This window comes from Martes martes, assembly GCF_963455335.1.
Source record: "Martes martes genome assembly, chromosome: 2".
Taxonomy (NCBI): domain Eukaryota; kingdom Metazoa; phylum Chordata; class Mammalia; order Carnivora; family Mustelidae; genus Martes; species Martes martes.
In genome coordinates this window covers 198,129,455-198,152,624 of record NC_137889.1, presented here as the reverse complement: position 1 = coordinate 198,152,624, position 23,170 = coordinate 198,129,455, and positions in this window count along the sequence as shown.

Genomic DNA, 23,170 nt, shown 5'->3' with positions numbered 1-23,170 from the left:
GTATTTGTTTTAAGGATGTTTCCCCTTCAACTTCTTATATACTTGAGATGTCCAAAGCCTATCTTGGGGGCGGGGGAGTCAAAATGCTTTTCTGATGAAAGAAAAAAATCTTTAATGAATATAAAATCCCACACTCATTGGGATGAGCCTCCTTAAATTCTTTTTTGGAGTGTCAATGAATAAAATTTATGGGCTAAACGACAGAATTTTAAGCAAGGTGTTTTACTTATTTTATTCTTAAATTTTTGAAGTAATCATTAGACATGATTGAATCAATAAAGAGTAGAAGTGTGCACAAAAGAATCTGGAAGGGCCGTCTGTCTTGCCTACCACTTCCCACCGTGCCGTTTCTCAGATGCAATCCCTGGTGTCCACTGGTTTTTGGTTCTTCTGACGGTACTTTGTGGTAGCTCTATTCTTGACTTAATCTGTTTTACACATGGTTTAGTTTACCAGTGTAGGAGGAGAAATATAATTAACACTGCCTCTCAGTTTTACTTGGTTCCCAAGCTTTGACAAGTTACAATTGTATTTTTCTCATTCACTTGCCTTTACAACTTTAAACAAGATATTTGAAACACTGCTTTGGATTTATCAACCTCACATAGAAAATACTGACTCCCTCCAAAAAACACATAGAAATAAGTTCACTTTACCCTCTTCACTTCTTTACTTTTCACTTCCTAGTTTCTTTCCAATGGTTATTTTTTACATTAATCTTACTCCATTTTGTAACTCCAACATCGCTTGGCCTTTTATATAGATGATTTAAAAAGTGACAATCACACGTAGCATTTGCAGCATTATAGAATCAAGCAATATATCGCATCTGTGGAGAAAGAGATCATTTAAATTCTGCTGCTGAGAGAAGAATCTTCTGGGCATCTCTGTCCCACAGTCTATCTCAAAGTGTCCCTCAACTGAATTTCCTTCCGAGTCTTACTGGTTATATTTCCCGCCACTCTCTCTTGTGCCACCTGTCATTTGCTTTCATGTTCCTTCACTTATTGGGTTGTTTTTGTTTTGTTTTGTTTTCTGTTCCTGGAGTATCTCCTCATAAAACTTTTTTGACATAGGGTATGTGAGCTATTAGTCGTCCGGGTTCTCTTACACCTTAAAATGTACTTTCTTTTACATTTGGTTGATGGTTGGCTGTGTATCAAAGACTAGTTTCAGATGATTCTACTCAGAACATTGTAGTCACTGCCTCATTGTCTTCTAACGCTCAGTGTTACTGCTGAGAAGTCCAGCGTCATCAGGATGACTCTTCTCTCTGCCTTTCATTTATCTCTGTGAGAGCTTTTAGGATTTTTTCATATGGCATATAGTTATGAGTTTTAGATGTTGTTTTTAAATCAAATAAAAGATCAACTTTCTATTTTCATACAAATTTTTCACATTTTCAAGTGTAAGTGAATTTGTTTGCCAGCTGTAATTAATTTTAAGCGATATTTTAGTGCAATAGATAAGAAAGCTTAATAATGCAGACAATGAAATGCAAATGGGCAAAATTAAAATGTATCGCTGTATCTTTAAATGGGAACTGTGGTGTGATACATTTTTTCCATTTTTATTTTCAAATATTTCCATTTTATTTTCAAATTTTATTATCAAATATCAAACAAAAGCGTATTTATGACCTGTATGTAATTATATAAAGAACGTGTTAAAAAAGAGAGAACACCTGAGTATCCATTCTCTAGCTTTAGTCTAATTGTCACTTGCATGATGTTAGAAAATTATCTGAGCTAGATTCCTCATTAGGCATAATGATTTTTTCCCCCAAATGAGTGTTATTTAAACCACTTATTGTCACATTAATTGTCTTCTTCTACATGTTTCTTAATGAATTTCCATCACAGAGCTTTAATTGACTTCAAAAGGAACTCAGCATAAGGAGGAACTATGTGGGATACAAAGAAACCAGACTTGGCTTTCTATAAACATACGGTGCACTGTGTCTGAGTCACAGCCCTGTGTTGACTGTTTACTTTCCCTGTTGTCAGCACTGTAGAGCTAACACCAACGACTTGGAAGTGAGTTACATGCTATTCTTAGTTTATTACAACCAGCTCTTGATAACTCAGGGACTCATTATGTACTCTGTGAACCGGTTTCTCTTCCCTACAGTAGCCTGTGTGATGGAGCATCAGGACTCTTCAAAACCAGAACTTTTATCACAATATCTAAGTGAGAATAAGGGGAATGAGAAAAGACCAAATTCAGCCGGTAGGTATGATACTTACTTACCACAAGATTAAAAGACTTGACCAATCTTCAGTGGGCACAGAATTGTCTGAACTCTGTAGAACCTTCTAACTTACAATTCTTTAATATTATTAGAGATGAAGCTTAAACTTTTGGCTAAAGTGGTGACAGAGATCATTTTTAGTCAAGAAAAATAAAGGTAACTTGATTCTTGACAGAAGGATCTAATGATTAGAAGGGATTATGTTTCAGAATGCCTAAGTAGCTCAGTTGGTTAAGCATCCAATTTTTGATCTCAGCTCAGGTCTTGATCTCAGGGTCATGAATTCAAGCCCCACGTTGGGTTCCATGTTGGGCATGGGGCCTACTAAAATAAAAGGGGGAGGCTTATATTTTTTATTATTCTTTAATATATACATTTATTCAAATAATATAGAATATTACTAATCATCAGGGAAATGCAAATCTAAACCTCAATGGGATATCATCTCATACCTATTAGAATGATAATTATCAAAAACACAACAGGTGGCAGGTGTTGGCAAGGATGTGGAGAAAAGGGATCCCTTGTGCACCATTGGTGGGAGTATAAACTGGTGCAGTCACTATTGAAAATGGTATGGAGGTCTCCCGTAAAACTAAAATAGAGCTACTTTATGATCCAACAATCCCACTCTTAGATACATATCCAAAAGAAATGAAATCACTCTTTTAAAGATGTATCTCCCCCACACGCATTCCCTATGGCACAATAGTCAAGACATGGAAACAACCTAAGGTCCACTGAAAGATAAATGGATAAAGAAAGTATGTAATATGTATCCGTGTGTACGTATATATTACATACACATGCAATGGAATATTATTCAGCCATAAGAAAGAGGAAAATCCTGCCATTTTGCAAATGACAACATGGATGGACCTTGAAGTACATTATGCTAAGTAGAATAAGTCAGACAGAAAGAGACAAAAGCTGTATGATTTCATTTATTTGTGGAATCTAAAAAAGCTGAACTCAGAAATAGAGTAGAATGGTAGTTGCTGAAGTTTGGAGGGAATGGGGGAAATGGGGAAACGTTGGTCAAAGGGTACAAGCTTTCATTTATAAGATGAATATGGTCTGGAGATCTAATGCAAAGTATGGCTTTAAAAATAAAATAAAATAAAATATTACAGAATAAAGAAATCAATATCAAATAATAGGAGGCTTATTGAGTGGGGGTTAAGAGCCTGGCTTCTGGAGTGGCAGCCTGTTTTAGAATCTTGGTATTTTTACTTACTACATAATAAAACTTGGAAGGTTATTTAACCTTTGACTGCTTCAATTTACTTGTCTGCAAAATGGTGGTGTTAGTGTTCCTCAATAGATTATTGTGAAAGTTAACTAAAATAAAGCAAAGACCACTTGTAAGCACTCAAACATTATTTTTTTTCTTAGATGCTTTATTCTTCTTTTACTTAATACATATTTTCTTACTCTTTGACTATACATTTTTTCAGTCTTCAATTAGACACTCATTCCTCTAAGGAAACCTCCCATAACTTTGCCCCCTTGGCCAGATTGTATGAACTTTCTACATGTATCTCAGGCCAATTGTATTTCACCTACCATGTACCACCATATTGCAGATTTCTGTGACTGTCATTTATTCCTGATTGCACTGAGATCTTAATGAGAATGGGGTAATAGCATCTTGATTGATACTTAAATAGAGGACTCCTTATTTTCATAGGGCTTAGAACACAGCCTAGAGCATAACAGTGCTAAAAAAAATTTCATTCAGTTTATTAAGAATTTTTTCATCCACACTTATATAGTCAATTGATTTTTTTCACCAAGGTGCCAAATTAATCTGAGGGGGCAAGAAAAGTCTTTTTGACAAATCTTGTTCCAATAACTAGATATCCATATGGAAATAAAAATGAACTATGATTCTTTTTTACTTCACACATGAAGATTAAGATCTAGATCTAAAATAAAATATATTTTATTATATATTTATATATAATTTATTATATAATAAAATATAAAATGCAGGATCTGAAAACTTTTTGAATTGCTCTGTCTAGTATAGACATATGATATAACATATATTTATGTCTATTTAAATTTTTTTAAATTTTTTAAAAATCCAAAAATCATTTCCTCAGTTAGACTAGGCACATTTTGTGTCCCTCTCTCTCTTTCTCTCTTTTTAGCTAAAGCAGATACCCGATGTTCATTAATTTCAGGTATACAACATAGTGATTTGACAAGTTTATATGTTATGCCTGTGCTCACCACAAAGGTATCTACCATCTGTCCCCATACAATGCTATTACAATCCCATTGACTATATTTGCTATGCTGTATTTTATTCCCATGACTTATTCATTCCATAACTGGAAGTCTGGATCTCCCACTCCCCTTCACCCATTTTGCCCATCTTCCGACCTCCTTTCTCCTGTAACCATCTAGGCACATTTAAAGTGCTTAATAGTGCTTAATAGGTTTAATGCCTAGAGTCTACTGTATTGAATAGTGCTGCAATGATAGAAAGTTCAATATCTAAGAGAGTTCTAAAAGAAAACATGTGAAAATATCTCTAAGACCTTGGCACAGGCAAGGATTTTTTGGATAGGATACAAAAACACCAAACCATAAAAGAAAAAAAAAAAAACAACTTTCAACCTTTTCAAAATTTCTGAGTCTCAAAAGTCACCACTGAGAAAATGAACAGACAAACCACAGACTAGAATAATATATTTACGACACATATATTTGACAAAGAATTGGTATCAAAATTCATTTAAAAATTCAATCAAACCAACAATACAAAAATGAGCAACTCAGAAAATAATGACTATTGAAAAGGCATTGCACAAAGAATATATGAATGAGCAATAATGAGTGAAAAGGTTTCAATACCATTAGTTGTCAGAGAAATGGAAATTAAAACCACAAACCACAATGAGATACCATTTCATGCTCATGAGAACGGCTAAAATTGAAAACACTGACAACACGATGTGCTGGCAATAATGTACACCAACTAGATCTCTCCTGTACTGCTGTGGGATGCAGTTGTAAAATGGTGCAGCTACTACGGAGAACTGTTGGGCACTTTCTAATAGGGGTAAACACACATCTAACTTACACCCTAGCAATTCCACTGCTCTGTTCATAGCAGCCATCTTCATGGAGGTCCTACACTGGAAACAGACTAACGTCCATCCACAGAAGAAGAGATAAACAATTTGTGGTGTATTTGTATGATAGAAGGGTACATACAATATCATGGCAGAACCTCTAAAGCATTTTAAGTAAAAGCAGTCATACACAAAAGTTTAAATACTATAAGGTTTCAATTAGATGAGGTCCAAGAGCAGGCAAAATTAACCTAGAGGGTCATGATTCAGAAAGTAGATGCTGTAGGAGCAGGGGAAGAGATAAACTGATTGGAAAGGGGACTAAGGGACTTTCTAGGGTGATAAGAACATTTCGCATCTGGTTTTAGGTGGTAGTTACATGGATATGTTGTCCACATCAAAACTCATCAAACTGGGGTCAGGAGTGCAAAGTAAGACTCCAGATGGATATAAAAGAAGGACACAAATCAGAGTTGCAGGAGGATGAACCAGATAAAGGCTTAACTGCTGGAACATATAAGCATATAATTACCGTAATCAGGGAGAGCTGGAGGACGCACCAGTCAGAGAGGAACCAGCCCAAACACGGCTTGATGTAAACCACCCAAAGGTGGCCGAGGACAGAAAACTCTCCCCACATCGTTACAAACACAACTGGGTCTAGTATGTGGCACACGGGTGGGGGTTATGGAGAGTGACTGTGCGAGCAAAGTGCCGACCAGTTACGGTGGGACTTTAAGCGTAGATCCCACACTAAAATGGCTGTGGTTACACTGGCTGTCCGGTCCCATATAGGTAATAGTCTTCCTGCTCCACCTCTTTTTTTCTTAAGGGCTAAGTTACAGGTAGTGCTGAGGTTACTGCACGTCTTTCCAAAGTTTTTCATGTAAAACTGAGCTTCAAAATCTTCTCTTCTCCTCTTTCATCATTTCTAATTCCATAGCCCAACTTCTCCTGAACCTTATTTAAAGAAATGAGTATTTCTTAAAAACAGTTTCTCCTGAACCTTATTTAAAGATATGAGTATTTCTTAAAAACAGTTACAGAGAAGGCAAAAACAAAAAAATATCTCACTGTTAAAGGTTGTTCAACAAAGACTATAAAAAGCAAACTGGAGGCCAGAAATTGCATGAAGGGAGAGTGACATTTGTAGTGAGAGAAAAACACAAAATCTAGATCTGTGTTGAGCCGGATATTTTGGTGCAAGATATACAGGGAGGAAATGAGAGATAGATGTATAGATAGAATAGATGTAAGTATAGATATACAGATAGATAGATGTCTCTCTCTCTCTCTCATTGGTCTCATTTTCTACAATAAGAAATAGAGATGTCTATGTAAAACAGGCCAAAAAGATTTTTAAAAAAAATGATAGTCAGAACCCTGGTGCCCAGAACCTTAATACATTTGTTTTCTTCCTTCTGTCCTTTCCTTCCTCCCTCTTCTCCTCCTTTCCTTTCTTTTCCCTTCCTTTTCTTCTCCACAATGGTGATGGTAAGTTAAGTCAAAGGCACAGTGGAAATGAGAGCTCAGGGAGAGAGACACGGTCATGAAACGCCAGAAGAAGTAAGTGATCAGCATTTTCCTGCATAATTCAAGGAATTGCGTTGCTCTAAGCCATCATGTTTAGATACTGTACATAATGTGGAGCAAGGAGAGGGACAGTGGTAACAGAGTGAGCCTCTTTTTTTCACACATCATTGCCATCCTGGAGCATCATGGGATAGCAGAAAATATTAACTTGGGAACCAAAACTCACATTAGTTATGTTACACGATTTGAACAGGCTATTCAAACTCTTATAACCTCAGTTACCTCATCTGACAAATAGAAATGACAAGGAGTATTTCACAGGGTTGTTTTGAAAGCTGTGATTGCCCATGATCATCCAGTGAATGTCGGTTCCCTTCTGTGTGCTGTACCTTTGGACCATTTACACCTTTTGGTTCTCCCCATCATAACCATCATCGTCCTCTTTAACAAAGAAGCCGGGCTAATGTAAGATGACTCTTGGAATAAAAATAAAAACATTTATGTTTATAAAGTACGTCACAGTGTACAAGTGTTTTCACATGTGTCAATTAAGAGGATCTGGGGAAAGGAAATGAGTAAGCAGATGAAAGAGAACCCTTGGAACCTATTCATCTTCTGGGTAATCCATATACTATGCTCACCCAGAATTTTCTACTTTTGTTTGCTTCAGCTTTCAAGTGACTAGAGAGCTGCAAACATTTAAGCTTTGTTCATTGCTTTCAGTGAAATTATTTTATTAGTATAATGTATCATATATTGTTTCACTCATTCATTATTTAATGAATATTTAGTTAATATAAATACATTTAAAAGCACCATGTGCCAGGTGCTTCTCTACACATTGGAGATAAGCAGTGAACTCGACATAGGTGGTCCCCCCTCTTATTATAATGTACGACCCAGACAATAAACAAGTATTTAAAATGCCAGTGAAATATTTGAAGTGAGTTCAAGAGGGGTGGGGTACCCATGACTACTGTATCCTGAAAGGGTCTGGGAAGTTCTCTTTGGTATGCATTTGAGCTTGGATGAGTGATGAGGAAATAACTATGGAGAGTTTTAGGAGAACATTGTTCAAAGCAGAAGGAATAGCAAACGTGCAGCCCTTTGAGGCTAGAATCATTTTAGGGCCTAATATACTTCATTAGGAGCCTTAAGAACAATAATAAGCAGCACTAATAATTGTATGGAATTGTGTCATCTGTGAAAAAGGTAGAGTTACAAACATATCCAGCCATCCAGGTTCAACTGCATAGAATGGACTATGATCCTTTCGGTATCCAAGTTAATCATCTATCATCACGTCACATCCACAAGAAGAACGAGGGTCATGTGTTCGCAGAAGAGACTTGGTGAATTACTTAATATAGTGAGTTGTATTAAATTTTATTCTTTGACTCTTCTGACCATTTGAGGAAGTGTCCAGAGGAAGGTAGGAATGGGAGAGTTTAGGTCACATACCCTCCTCTGCTTTCACCCCTACCTTCCTACTCCAATCTCTACAGCTGTGACACCTCACAAGGACAAGGAAATGATGTATGCCTCCTACCACCCACTTAGAAATACTTTGGTGCTATTGGTCATAATTGTCGTTCTCTCATCCCTACCCCCATTTCTAGCCCCGCCTACTCAGATGAGAACATAGAAACTCATTTGGAAAACGTGATCTAAGTGGTCCTCAAAGTTAACCTTACTTATCCTTGGATGGGTACATTAAGGGTGATTTTTTTTCCCTGTCTTCTTCTGTGTTCAATTGTGTTTTGCAACAAATACAAAAAATTAGTGTTTTAATTTTTTTTTAAATATATTGTCTCAAAAAATATATATATTGTCTCATAAAACTACTTAAAGTAGAAAATGGCCCTTATTTTTCCCAGTAACTGCAGAGGTCTCCAGCTGTTACATGCTGAAGGAGAGACATTAATTACCTGAGATGTCTGAGCAGCCTTGTTTTACAGAGGTGTACCCCTTTTTGGCAAACAGAGTCAGTGAAAATCTTTACCTATAAGAGGGATAAATGACGGTGGGTTGATAGAAATACCACTTCATTTTCTTTAACTTAAGCATTCTTCAGAGAACTATTTTCAGTAGCAAAGATGTCATAATGCATTTAAAATAAATTTGGTTCCGTAACAAATGTTACAGACATTTCTAGCACAAAGGGAATTAAATTTGCTGGGTGTAGCATGAGCTGGGGATAAGATAAACAGTTTGGAAAAGGATGTGATATCACTCATCTCTTTAGGAAAGCATTTCTGCGCTTAGAGCTGCAGGCAGAGGAAATGGGAAGGTGGGGAGAACGTGGACTGCTTCCAGAGGAGGTGATGGGTCATGGAGAATGAATGAGTCAACCAGCATCAGAGGGCGTGCAGTGAAGGCTTGGGGAAGAGGGAAGAAAGGAAGCAGTGGGGCCTTTGCATGCCCTCCCTCCCACACCCGTGTACACACACCAGGCTCCCGGGGTACATGAAGAGTCCTCAGTGTCCTGAGAGGGTGACTGGGTTCCCCCAGCAACCAAATCACTGCCAGAAACTAGCTTGGCTCTGGGGGAGGGTCTGACACACCACAGTTTGCGGGGTGATGAAATTAGAAGAATCATTGCAACAGAAGGGCTTTGTGCATTGTCAGCGTTGCAGTCTTCTATTTAGAAAGGTTGGGAAGGAAATGAAGAACGTTTTTTTTTTTTTTTCCCTAGATAGTGCTTTTGATTTTGAAATCAAGAATCTGAAAGAAATCAAGATTTTGAAAGAGTGGACAATGTGGCTGGGGCGTCAGGGGCTCAGAGAAGCAGGTATTTACCAAGTAGTCCAGAAACACTGAATATTTTAATGATGAATGTGACAGTATAAATGTTTGCCAGATGAACATAAATTCTGATGAAACTAGAATAGTGCCCAAATGCTCCCTCCCTCACGAATGTGAATCAATGGTTGTAGCATATTTTTTTTAAGTTTTAAGTTTAATCAACGAATCTGAGCATGCTCCCTTGATCAGTCATCAGACATTAGTTTTTATAATAGAAAAAATGTTGGAACTACTTATTTTGAAACTTTCTTTACAGCTCCAGATCTATCTACAATATTGAATTATTATCAGTTGGATTTTATAGGTCCAAATCTTTATATCACTCATGTATGGAAAAAACATTTTAATGTATACATGCATTTGGAGTATCTCAGGACCAAGAAAAACTCATTTAGCACAGCCCTTCCAAGCATTTTTTTTAAATTTTTATTTATGTTTTAAATTTCTTTTCACTGTTCCGGAATTCATTGTTTCTGCACCACACCCAGTGCTCCACGCAATACGTGCCCTCCTAATACCCACCACCAGGCTCAGCCAACCCCCCATCCTCCTCCCCTCCAAAACCCTCAGTTTGTTTCTCAGAGTCCACAGTCTCTCATGGTTCGTCTTCCCCTCTGATTTCCCCCAACTCCCTTCTCTCCATCTTCCCATTTTTTTTAAAGTAATTGGAATAGCAAATAAACTGTGCTGATCATAAATTGTGTAAAAAAAAAAAAAAGTACTAATAGGAAAGGTTGATTTTTTTTTTTTTCTTCCACCGATGAAACAGGAGAAGAAACTATCTTGGACCCAACTAAATTCTGCCAGCATGTCCAGATGGAGTGGCTGTCAGAGGAGCTGTCCGAAAGAGGGCAAGACCATTAAGTCACCAGCTAGCACTGAGGTGTAGTTTGTTCCGATGCCCCTCCAAGCCCTCTGTTGATTAAGAGCCGCATTTTCCAAGGGCAACAAGAACTTACGATTCTGAGAAATAAGACTGACTGTCCAATTGGGTGGCTCAGAATTTCCTTGGTTATGGAAGGAATAGGAAAAAAAAATGAGAAACTTGTAGAATTTAGGACAGCATTCAGTCTTCTCTTCAAGTGCTTTGTCCCAAAATAGGGTGATTTAAAAAAAGAATCTACTGCCCAGTAGATGGGTTGATGGATGGATGGACGAATGGATGGATGGATAGGTAGACAGATAATTTTTAAAAATCAGGGTTGGGTCACCAGTGAGTGTTATGACTATGATCTTTGTATTCTTCTATTTCAACAAACTCATTAATTCTTCATTTTCTGCTTGCTCCTTCCTTCTTTATTTCAATCCCCTCCCCTCTGTCTGCTCCCTCTCCTCCGTCCCCTCCCTTCCCCTCTTTCTCCTCACTTTCTTCCTCTCAATATCTTTTCCTCTGCTCCTTCTTCCTTCTTCCCTCCCTCCCCCTTTCCTCCCTCTTCCCGCCCTCCTTCCCTCCCTGCTTTAACTCCAGTCACACAGCCTTCCTTAATCCTTTCCCTCCCCTTTCAATGCTTCAGCACATGTAACCAAACACCACATTGGAAATTTGTCCAAAGGAGTTTTGTGAGGACAGGAGATAATGGTGTACAAGAAAGATTTAATGATGTGAGTACTGTAAAAAGTTCAAAGTGGTGAAATATTCAGCTTTTCTATAGTTAAGGTCACTAGAACAAAACACATGAAATCACTAGATATATAAGTCACTTTAATATGTAAAAGCAATAAAACAAAGTATACTAAAATCACTTCTTGAAGAGAAGAAATGTGGAGAAAGTGGGTGGAATTGGGTTAGTTGTTTTAAGGTGCCCCTGAGGTCTCTCTATATCATCTGTGTGAGGTATTTTAATTTTCCAATGGACACATACAGGGGAAGAACATCATTTCTGTGAACATCTACTTCTGTACCTCAAGCTGCTAACATGTACACCTGATATTTTTTCCAAATTCTTTTTAAATCATATCTTGTTCATCATATTTACTTTCCCATCAATCAACATTCTTTGAATTTATGTATGTAACATTTGATAGCCCAAAGATCTTAAAATTCTTTTTGGGAATTTCTTACTTTGGTGCTTATGCACTTACAATTAAACAAATGGAAACTATTTAACTTCATACGCCATTTATAGTAATTCAATCTCATGCAACCACATGAAACAAATTAATGGACAAAATTAAAATATGACCCTAGTTTTTTTTTTTTTTTCCAATTCATGTTCTATCTCTTTGACACTGCTTCTTCTGAAGTAAACCAAATGTGTTTGGAAAGAAAGTAAGAAAGAGCTTGATTTCACTATCACACCCCTATGTCTTCTACAGTAATGTTTTAAATCATAAATGGGATTATGTTATTGCCATTCCTAGGAGTTCTTTTCATAGGAGGAAAAGCCAACACCAAAATTCCCAACAGCTTCATAGCCCAAAGTGCCTGTGTGATTTGGCCTCTGCCTGCCTATCTGTACTAGGGTAGTCTCCCTCCCCCTTGGTTTATACTTACCTGTTTTAAAGTAATTATTAAGAATGCATTCTTTTACTCTCAAGATTATTTGATAATAAGTTTGGTAGGTGGTCACTCAACTCGGACCCATTTCTTTGCCCCTTCTAGTCTTTCAGTCTGTTTTAGTTAACACTGGCCATCTAAAGACAAAGATAAATATAAGGTTTTCCCCAGGAAGCTAAACACTTTTGTGCCTTAGGTCACTTCCCAAATCCTCCCTCCCACCTGAAATGCATTTCTCCTCCTTTTCATGTGGCTAACACTTAGGCATCTTTCAAATCTGCTTCTGCACACCCCCTGGATAAGTCTGTCCATCATACCGTTCATCACATATGCCATGATTAGTAATGCAATGTCTGCATATGTATTTATTTCTTTAATATTTGTCTTCCCACAGGACTCTGAAGCCAGGGCAGGGGAAGAATGGGCATTCAGCCGGTTCTCACTACCATGGCCTGTAAGAGGTGCTATGGATCTGGTTTTCTCGCTGAGCATATTTAACGCCTACCAGGGTCTGGGTAGGCGCTCAGTACATTTGTTCAATAGACACAAGAATGACAAAATTACATCATGGCCTCAGGAAATCAATTTTCACAAATTCAATTAAAAGCAGTATTCATTGAATTCTGACTCTGTGTGAGGCCTGAATAGAGGGATTCAGGAACTGTCTGCATCAGCATCGGCATCTAGAGCTTGATAGAAAGGCTGAATCTCAGGTCCCAGCCTACCAAATCACGAACTGTTGTTTTAACAATACCTGGGCGATCCCAAATGTACATTAAGGTCTAAATGCACTAACTGAGTATACACTTATGTAACAAACCTGGAAAAGCAAGAAGCCAAATGACCACTTACATTCTTCTCACTTTTAAGCAGCCTTCATGACTTAGCAAATGGGCCAATTCCTATTTTAAACAGGGGTGACATTTTTGCTAATTTTTCTAAACTTCTTAAATGGCATCTTTCAACTTTCATGTAAATCACATAACAAAATAGATAATTCTATTAGTCAGAAAGTTTCTGGGTTTCCTGTCTTGGCATGTTGTCCTAATCTAAGCAAGAATAATTAGATTTGGGGGCTCCTGGATGGCTCAGTGGGTTAAGCCTCTGCCTTCAGATCAGGTCATGATCTCAGGGTCCTGGGATCGAGCCCTGCATTGGGCTCTCTGCTCAGCGGGGAGCCTGCTTCCCCCTCTCTCTCTGCCTGCCTCTCTGCCTACTAGTGATCTCTGTCTGTCAAATAAATAAATAAAATCTTTTAAGAAAAGAATAATTAGATTTGGGCTCTAATCTAAGATAAACATAAAGGTACACAGAGTTTTGAAATTTTAGAACAGTTTTAAAGTAAGTACAATTGTCTCACATAAAAAAATTAGTGATTAAAGGTAAAATCATAATGATATATAATAAACCCATTCACAGTGGTGACTCACATGTCAATTATGTTGTCTTCAAAGGCCCAGTGGACTTTCACACAAAAAGAATTTTTGCCTTTTACTTATTTCAACAGAGTTCATTGATTTCCTGTTAATCAAGATTTTAAAATATCAACTGAGGTTTACTTTAGAATAAATAAGGACAGTTTAGAAGGAGCCCAGCCAATAGCCAGAATCCCAGGGCTGATCAAATGAACTTTGATTCAAAGCAAATAATGTTATAAATTCCATAACTGATTTGGCATTCTCATTGACATGGGAGCCGTCTTTATCAGCCTGAATGTCATAAAGAGGGCAGAGAGAGCAAACTCGTTCCGACATGCTAGGTCATGTTTAAGTTCAGCATTTAATGTGCCAGGTAGCTGCCAAATAGGACTCTTCCATATTAAGAAAATCTTAATATAAAGACATAATACATAGAGTTGTACTCATTAAAATTTTTTGACTCATAGTATTGAAAAAACAAGGTGAAGTACAAATTTGTCTTATAAGGCCCCAACTCCAGAACCTAAAAACACAAGACCATCCATGAATTGCTAAAGAGAGTATTTGATTGCAGTAGGTATGGATTAAGTAGGAAGCCTGAGCTCACTTCCTTTCGATTGTGTAAATACTTCAATGAGCAGAGAACGAAGTTTCAGTGAATGTGAATTCAGGGCACTCTGCAAGAATACAAGGGTCCCAGGCTTCAAAAGGAACAAGAGACCTGTGGAGGTAATACTCTGGCTGAGGCAACACAGTCTAGAGGAATCCATAGGACTGGACTCAAATCCTGGCACCCATCATATGTACTGAGCTTCATCTAAGAGTAAACAATAATCATTACCTTGGAAAAGTTTTAAAGGATTCAATCGAGTCCAGATTATTCATGGGAGTCACTATTAACAATGAAAAGAGGACACTAGAATTAAGACTATTTTTAAAGGCACTCAGCTTTCCAGAAAATTCCAAGTACTCACAATGGTGTAAAATATCTGCATCCTAACAGCACTCTTAGCAGAGGGTAGCTGCGGATGCCTCATTCATTCAGTCAACAGATATTGACTGAGAGTCCATATTGCACTGTGCCAATGAGTAGGAACAAAAAAGGACATGAAGATCTTGTGAAATGGAACTTAGAATTTACTAGAGAGAAGTGGGTTCTTTTTAGAATCATAATCATACCAGCAAAAACTATATGAAATGTGGTCAGTATTATGGAAGTGAATCATAAGATGCTATCAGAATAGACATCAAGAAGAATTAACTTAAATCACAAGGTTAAAAAAAGGCTTCTGAGGGGAAAAATAGCATTTCATCTAAGACCCAAAGAATGAGTAGGGGAGTTGGCCAAGGCAAGGAGTTGGGGGCAGTCTCTATAGAGGGGTCCACATGGATATAGCTTTGAGTTTGGCAGAGCTGGCACTATTGGACGAGCTGATGCCGCAGAGCTGTGTGAATCCAGATGGAGCTGAACCATGCAAAGCCCTTAGGGGTATTTTATCCTGGACCCAATGGGCTGCTGTTGAAGGATTTAAAACAGATGAATGATGTGGTCTGATCACCTTGGCTTCAATATGGAGGCTGAATTAGATGTGACAATAGTGAAAACAGAGATATGAGTTGAATGAGGGAGTGTCTTCAAACACAGGAACATAATTTACCTTTAGCACTTTTTTTTGTGTGTGTGTAGACAACTTTGCCAGAGCATGAAAAAATGAGGCTTGCTGGGGCTTTGTAAGCTCACATTCGAGTTCCCTTTTAGACTACTTTAAAGCATGCATTTGCTGAGGGATTAACTAACAACTGTACATGTTGGTTCATTTGCTTCCAACAAATATTTATTAAGATTTCTCATATGCTAGTTCCCATCCTAGGTACTGGGAATAGAGCAGTGAACAAAACACATGAAGACATTACTCTCTTCAGTCTTACATTCTGGTGGAAGAAGAACTTACACAAGTAAACAAATAAATACATAATAGAGAACATGACAGTACTTATGAAGAAAAATAAACCCATGCGGGACAACGGAGTAAGGGAGAGTGGTGAAATTTGGGGGTAGCTAAGGAAGATCTCTCAGATGAAGTGATTCTTGAGCAGAAATAAAAATTAGACTCTTCAGAATCTAAGAGAACTTCAGGGAGGGGAACATAATTAAATGCAAAGGCTATGAGATGAGTTGATGTGTTGCACTTGATATTGTCAAGAAACATTCTGGAATTATGGCTAAAATTAATGTCATTGCATCATCACCACCACAACCACCATCCTCCTCCTCACTACCCCCGCAACCAGTACCTCCATCATCATCATCATTGTCGTCCTGTAACTTGGAAAAGCTTCCTCAAGGCTTCATAGTGAGAACCAAAGACCCAATAATTAGAGTAATAACTGACAGTCAAGATGGGTTCCCTCGTGTCAAAGGAGAGAAACTTAAATTTTAATAAGGCTGAATGATTATGAGGAACCAAACCAACCACACAGTGTAATATGACAAGCTTGCCCCAAATTCAGCAAAATTTGCAAAAAGACACCTGCAAATCATCTGTCATACCCTTGAACAGCCCTCCTTCTGAAACTGCCACTACAAATAGTGAACTGTATCCTCCCTCCGACTCCACTTCTGAACTTAGAGCTTGGGACTTGAGTCTAACCAAATTATAGGAAGGGCACAAAACTGGTAAGTTTCACATATTTAACCCGAAGCCCAAACCTTCCCCCTTCAGAGTATACTTTTGGTTTATAGGCAAATGCTGTATCTCTTCAGCTGGCAAGGCAATAAATTCTTCCTTGCCTCTGACCAAATCTTTGCCTTCAAGGATGTTTTTGTTGACAGTAGGGCATGCTGTTGATATCATTCCATCAGAGACAGTCTTATCAGAGCTTAGAATTCACCAAAAGTCCAAATTTTTCATTACTCCCAGGTTTTACAACATTTTGGTTTAAAGTTTGGAAAAGAAATCATTTTTTGAGATATTTCCAGTCTTCAGCAGAAATAAGAATCAACTGAGGCACTTAATAAAAATGCCCGTTCCTGGGTCAGGATTTTGATTTATTAGATTTAAAGTGGGGTCCAGGAAGTCACGTGTGTAGCAAACATCCCAGATAGTTTCCTGATGCAAGAGGCCCATGGACTGTGCTTTGCAAAATGCTATTTAATGTTTTTTAGTGACTGAGATTTCATACCTCTCATGGTTCACAATCACTGCCATCATTGCATATCTGTGCTCAAATTCAATAATGGGGGACTTAAATATTATTCTCCAAATGGCAAAACTGACGGACGAGTCAAGAAGAACAAACAAACCTTAATCAGAAACCGATGGAGAAGTAAAATCAATGAGTTCACATTCATTGTCACTTGAAGTATGAGCTAATGACCTATTAATAATTTTTCTTCAATACACCTCACTTTTTTATTTGGCCTCAATGATGAATCTTTTTCTACTAGATTAAGGAAGAATCCTTCAAATGTTATTTATAAAAAGTTTGTTATCTGGCATCCCTAAGAAATAATGTTATGGTTAATTAAGATATATCAAACATGATTTACATAAACATAGTTTGTTTTCAACTATTAGAGCATAAAATATGCTTTTTTTATTTTTTATTTTTTTATTTTTTATTATTTTTTTAAAATTTCTTTTCAGTGTAACAGAATTCATTGTTTATGCACCACACCCAGTGCTCCATGCAATACGTGCCCTCCATAATACCCACCACCAGGCTCACCCAACCTCCCACCCCCCGCCCCTTCAAAACCCTCAGATTGTTTTTCAGAGTCCATAGTCTCTCACGGTTCATCTCCCCCTCCAATTTCCCTCAACTCCCTTCTCCTCTCCATCTCCCCATGTCCTCCATGCTCCACAAATAAGTGAAACCATATGATAATTGACTCTCTCTGCTTGACTTATTTCACTCAGCATAGTCTCTTCCAGCCCCCTCCACGTTGATACAAAAGTTGGGTATTCATCCTTTCTGATGGAGGCATAAAACTCCATAGTGTATATGGACCACATCTTCCTTATCCATTCGTCTGTTGAAGGGCATCTTGGTTCTTTTCACAGTTTGGCATCCATAGCCATTACTGCTATGAACATTGGGGTACAGATGGCCCTTCTTTTCACTACATCTATATCTTTAGGGTAAATACCCAAGTGCAATTGCAGGGTCACAGGGAAGCTCTATTTTTAATTTCTTAAGGAATATGCTTGGCCTTTAAGTAATTCTTCACAATATTTCAATATGCCAGTGTTATAATAATGAACAATTACTATCTATGCTCAGAAGTGCAAATTAATAGACAATTCTGGTTAATAGAGTGCTAGGAAACAGAAAACTGAAATAACTATACTTCTTCCTTCAAATACTAATATTTGCAACATAAAAATGTGCTTTCAAAGAAATTTCCCTTGCCTTTATATAAAACAATGATTGATATTTTTATCTTGCTTAATTACTTGGTAGCAACAAAGTCTTTTCTACACAAGCTTAATGCCAAGATGATTATATTCTATTGGGTTTCCAATGTTTAAAAAAAAGTTACTGGATCATCATCCTGCTTTTCTGCCTTAGGAAAGAAAGTGAAAGTGATACTTAATATAGGTCAGCTTCTTGGATATGCAGTGGGTTTTTTCCCTTCCCTAGTAATTATTAGCTCTTTTTATTAGCTCATTTCAGAAGAATAATAAGGGCTAGGAGAAATTTACTGTCTTCAAAAACATAAACTCGATATTCACATTTGTGGAAACGTAACAAGGGGTATTAAAGAAAACTCTCATTTTAGATCAGACTCTTGAGGTTCTGACCTTCAGATGATTTCTACCCTTTTTTATTTTTTTCAAGGTGCTTCTTAAAATAATTAGAATTATTGTGATAAATAACTTTAGTTGTAAGTTAAACTTGAAGGTAGACTAATATTTTTCCATCTGTGTATAGCACTTGTATATTTGGACTCAAAACTCAGAATAACTCTTCTCCCCAATCCACCTACACACCCCACGTCCCAGGATAATAGTAATTCTTTAATCAGTTGTTTGTATTGACTATTGTCTTGGCCCCAATTTAAGCACAAGGATTTGGGGAGGGGGTTGTTTTTTAAGGATTTTATGTATGCACCTGAGAGAGAGCACACATGCTTATGAGAGAGAGAGAGAGAGAGAGAGAGAGAGAGAGAATGAGCATGAGGAGGGGAAGGGGCAGAGGGAGAGGGAGAAAGTTTCTTAAGAAGACTTCATGCTGAGTGCAGACCCAACCTGGGACTTGCTCTCAGGACCTCGAGATCATGCTCTGAACCAAAGTCAAGCTGGGTGCTCAAACAACTGATCCACCAAGGTGCCCCTAAGCACACAGGATTTTTGAACAGAATCACAACCATTGCCCCATTTGGCCTGTCAGTTCTTATAAGACAGTTGATCACAAAATCCAATGAGTTCAAATTCTAAAATCCTAAGTAGAATTTTCATGCATGCAGGCACATTTATTTGGGGCCGAGCCTCACGCAACACCCTGCAGTCGAGAAGCCAGTGAATCAATGTAGTTCTGAGTAGAGTCAGGGCATTTATGGTTTTTCTTCATTTCTCTTCCACCTTGTCCTGGGCAGTTTTGAAATGAGAAGGGCCAGTGAGTCTGATTCACAAATCTCCTGTCTTCAGATTATGTTATAGCCCCCAGTGACTCTCTGATGATGGCCAATCATTTCCCTTGAAGAAAATGAAGGATTTGGTCTTAGCTTAAAAGGATGAGAAACTAGCATCAGACACTGGAGCCTTTTGGGAGAACGAGAATTTATACAAACAGCAGACATTTTGAGCCTCTTCTTAATCACTTCTTCAATTTCACATAACCTAAGGAAAAGCCACCCTTGTTCTCCCCAGTGTTGTCCATGAGAGATCATTACACATACACACATTTAATTTTAAATCCTGTGTTAAATGTTTTCTCAGGCCAAGACTTCTTAGCAATATATCCTTTTCAAACATTGTAGGTGTACATCACCAGTTCAAATGAAAGTCTTAGGTGCAGTCCTTCCAAAGGGGAAATTAAAACATAGATTACCTGGCAAATGGAGGTATTTATATCTTCCTTTAAGATTTTGAGTTTCCATTCTAAGCATTGCTAAGGCATTCCTTTGGTTGTGCTTTTTAGGTCCCCTGTATGAAGATCAAAGGAATAAGAAGCTGATCATGTAAAATGATGGAAGGACTGTAACGACCCAAGACAGTCTAATTTTTGACTTCCTGTTAGCAAAGGAAAAGGCACGTGTCTTTGAGGTTTTTGGCTCGTCCCAGTCTGGAGCTCTGCTGTGGCATGTCAGTAGTGACGCAAGACATTGGAGTAGTCTTAGAAGTTAAAATCTAAGTCTTTTATTCATTCCCCAGAATGCAAACTCCATGAAAACAGGAGTATGGGCACAGGGTTCATATATCTAGAAGGCTTGGAGAGAGGCAGGCACAGAAATACTCAATAATATTTATTGAAGCAAACAGGAGAAATTTATTGAACACTTACCAAGTAAAAACATCCTTTGAGCACTTGTGTAGAATACAAAGATAAATAAGATACAGAAGTTAACCTTAAGGAATTTCTAGTCTATTAGGGAAACTTAGTAAGGGTCAAAATAAAAGATAATAATGATAGGTAATATTGAGAGGTATTGGTTTTGCATATTTTAATTATTTTCAAAATAGTTCCATACCAATTTAATACAATCTAAAGCCCTGGAAAACACTCTGATATGTGTTGCATGCTAAATAAATGTGAAGAGTTATTATAGTTAAAAATGGCTTTGTTATCTCTGAAGAGATCTAATGCTGGAAACACTACTTCAAGAGGCTTCTTCCTGCTAGATTTCCACAGTGCTCTAAAGAGAAGATGCAGGCACTTTACAAAATCACCGTCTTGACCTGCCTACACATTAGAATCACCTTCAGAGTTCTTAAAACTCCCAGTGTTCAGGCTGAACCCCAAACCACAAGCATTCCCAGGTTATAAAGTTCACCAGGTGAACCCATTGATTGAGACCTTTGTTTCTCATCCTGACCGCACGTAAGCACCCCCAGGAGCTTCTAAAAACCAAATCTCACCCCAAGAAATGTTGATTGATTTGTGTTGAGCAGGACTTACGCATAGACATATTTCCTCGTTTTTTTAATAGTTCTTACTTGAATTCCAGTTAGCTCACATATAGTGTAATATTAGTTTCAGGTGTGCAATAAAGTGGTTCAACACGTCCACACATCACCTGGTGCTCATCACAAGTGCCTCCTTAACCCCATCACCTATTTCACCCATCTCAACACCCACCTCCCTTCAGGTGCCATCAGTTTGTTCTCCATGGTTAAGAGTTTGTTTCTTGGTTTGCCTCTCTCTCTCTTTTTATCCCCTTTGGTTCATTTGTTTTGTTCCTTAAATTCCACATAGGAGTGAAATCATATGGCATTTATTTTTCTCTAACTTATTTTACTTAGCATAATACTTTCTAGCTCCATCCATGCCGTTGCGAATGACAAGATTTCATTCTTTCTGTGGCTGAGTAATATTCCAGTGTGTGTGTGTGCGTGTGTGTGTGTGTGTACACCACTTGTTTAACCATCCATCAGTTGATGGATACTTGAACTGTTTACATAATTTGTTATTGTAGCTAATGCTGCTGTAAACATCAGGGTGCATTGTATCCCTTAGAATTAGTATTTTTGTATTCTTTGGATAAATACCTAGTAGTGCAATTGTTGGGTCATAGAGTAGCTCTATTTTTAACTTTCTGAGGAACCTCCACTGTTTTCCAGAGTGACTACACCAGTTTGCATTCCTACCAACAGTGCAAGAGGGTTCCCCTTTCTCTGCATCTTTGTTATCAGCTCTTGTTTCTTGTGTTGTTGATCTTCGCCAGTGTGACAGGCATGAGGTGGTATCTCATTGTGGTTTTAATTTGTATTCCCCTGATGATGGTGATGTGGAGCATCTTTTCATGTCTGTTGGCCACCTATATGTCTTTTTTGGAAAAATGTCTATTCATGTCTTCTGCCCATATTTTAATTGGATTATTTGTTTTTGGGATATTGAGTTTGATAAGTTCTTTATATATTGTGGATATGTCATATCAGCTATGTCATTTGCAAATATCTTCTCCCATTTGTAGGTTGCCTTCTAGTTTTGTTGATTCTTTCACTTTATTTTGATGAAGTCCCAAAGGTTTATTTTTTGCTTTCATTTCCCTTGCTTCAGGAGACATATCTAGAAAAAAGTTGCTTTGGCTAATGTCAAAGAAGTTACTGCCTGTGATCTTCTCTAGGATTTTTATGGTTTCAGGTCTTAAATTCAGTAGTAATGTAGACCCAGGGTCGATATGCACAGAGTTAAGGAATAGCAAGAAATTATCTCTAATTGTGGAGAAAATATGGTTTTTGTCATTGCCTATTGTCACTGGTCATCTGTTTGGACTAAGTAATATCCAGTTTAAGAGACTACTCTGTTGCTGTGAAGTGTGCAAAACTGGTGATTCACAGACCTGTACCCCTGGGGCTAATAATACATTATATGTTATTAAAAAATAAAAAAAAATTTAAAAAGAGAGACTACTCTGTTTAACTAATTTTTCCCAGTTGTAAGTGGTTATGAGGATGATCAGAAAGGATTTCTATCCCTGAACCTTTGACAGGTTGGGCCTGGGCAGGCAAGAAGACTATCCTGGAATTCTTGGCCCTATGAGCTGGCATGGTTACCCTTAGTCATCACTCTTTGATGGAAAAAGTCCGGGCATGAATAGCGTGCAAGCGTGTGTGATCATTTCAACACAGATGTCACTACCTATACAAACCACCATCTGGAAAGGAAATTATTTACCCCTTGTACATCTTACATGGATAAAACAAAACACTGTGTATTTCAACTCTCATTTGTTTGTAAATACTTCTATTGTGTAATGCGTGATACAGTTTGGGGGTTTCTTGGATTATCAGTTACTCAGAACTATCTTATAAGTGGATCCTTCTGATGTATCATAGCACCTGTTTATAAAAAGAAAGTATTACAAAATCGACTGTTTATTGAAAGACTCAGATACCTTCCATCAAAGGCAAATCACCAACTTTAATTTTTAAAAAATGTAAATACTAGCATTCCAGCTTTACAATCTTGAGAATTTGTGTGATTTAAAGGTAGAACTGAGGACTAAATGCAAGGTGAAGAAAAAGGTGGAATAATTAAGGGAATATGATTCTGAATGAATCATCAACAGAAATTCTAGTGCTTTTGGAGAAAAGAATTGACTCATCCCTCAGCATTTCACTCATTTAATTCAGATCACTTAATATAAAATTTCCTTATGCCTTCAGATAATTTTGCATTTCCGTTCAAATGAGTCACAGGAATTATAGCCTAGGGCAGTTTATTTTGCTAGAATTCTTATCTTTTTTTTCTTTTTTTCAGTTTGGCTCCACCTGGACAAAATGTGACAAGTTATTGTGGATTTATGACTACTAAAATCTTCTCTGGAGAAGGCCATTTTGTTGAGAAATGGCATCCAAGATACCATCGCATTCACTGGGGTTTTTGTTCAGCTTCCTTGCATATCCTCTGATTA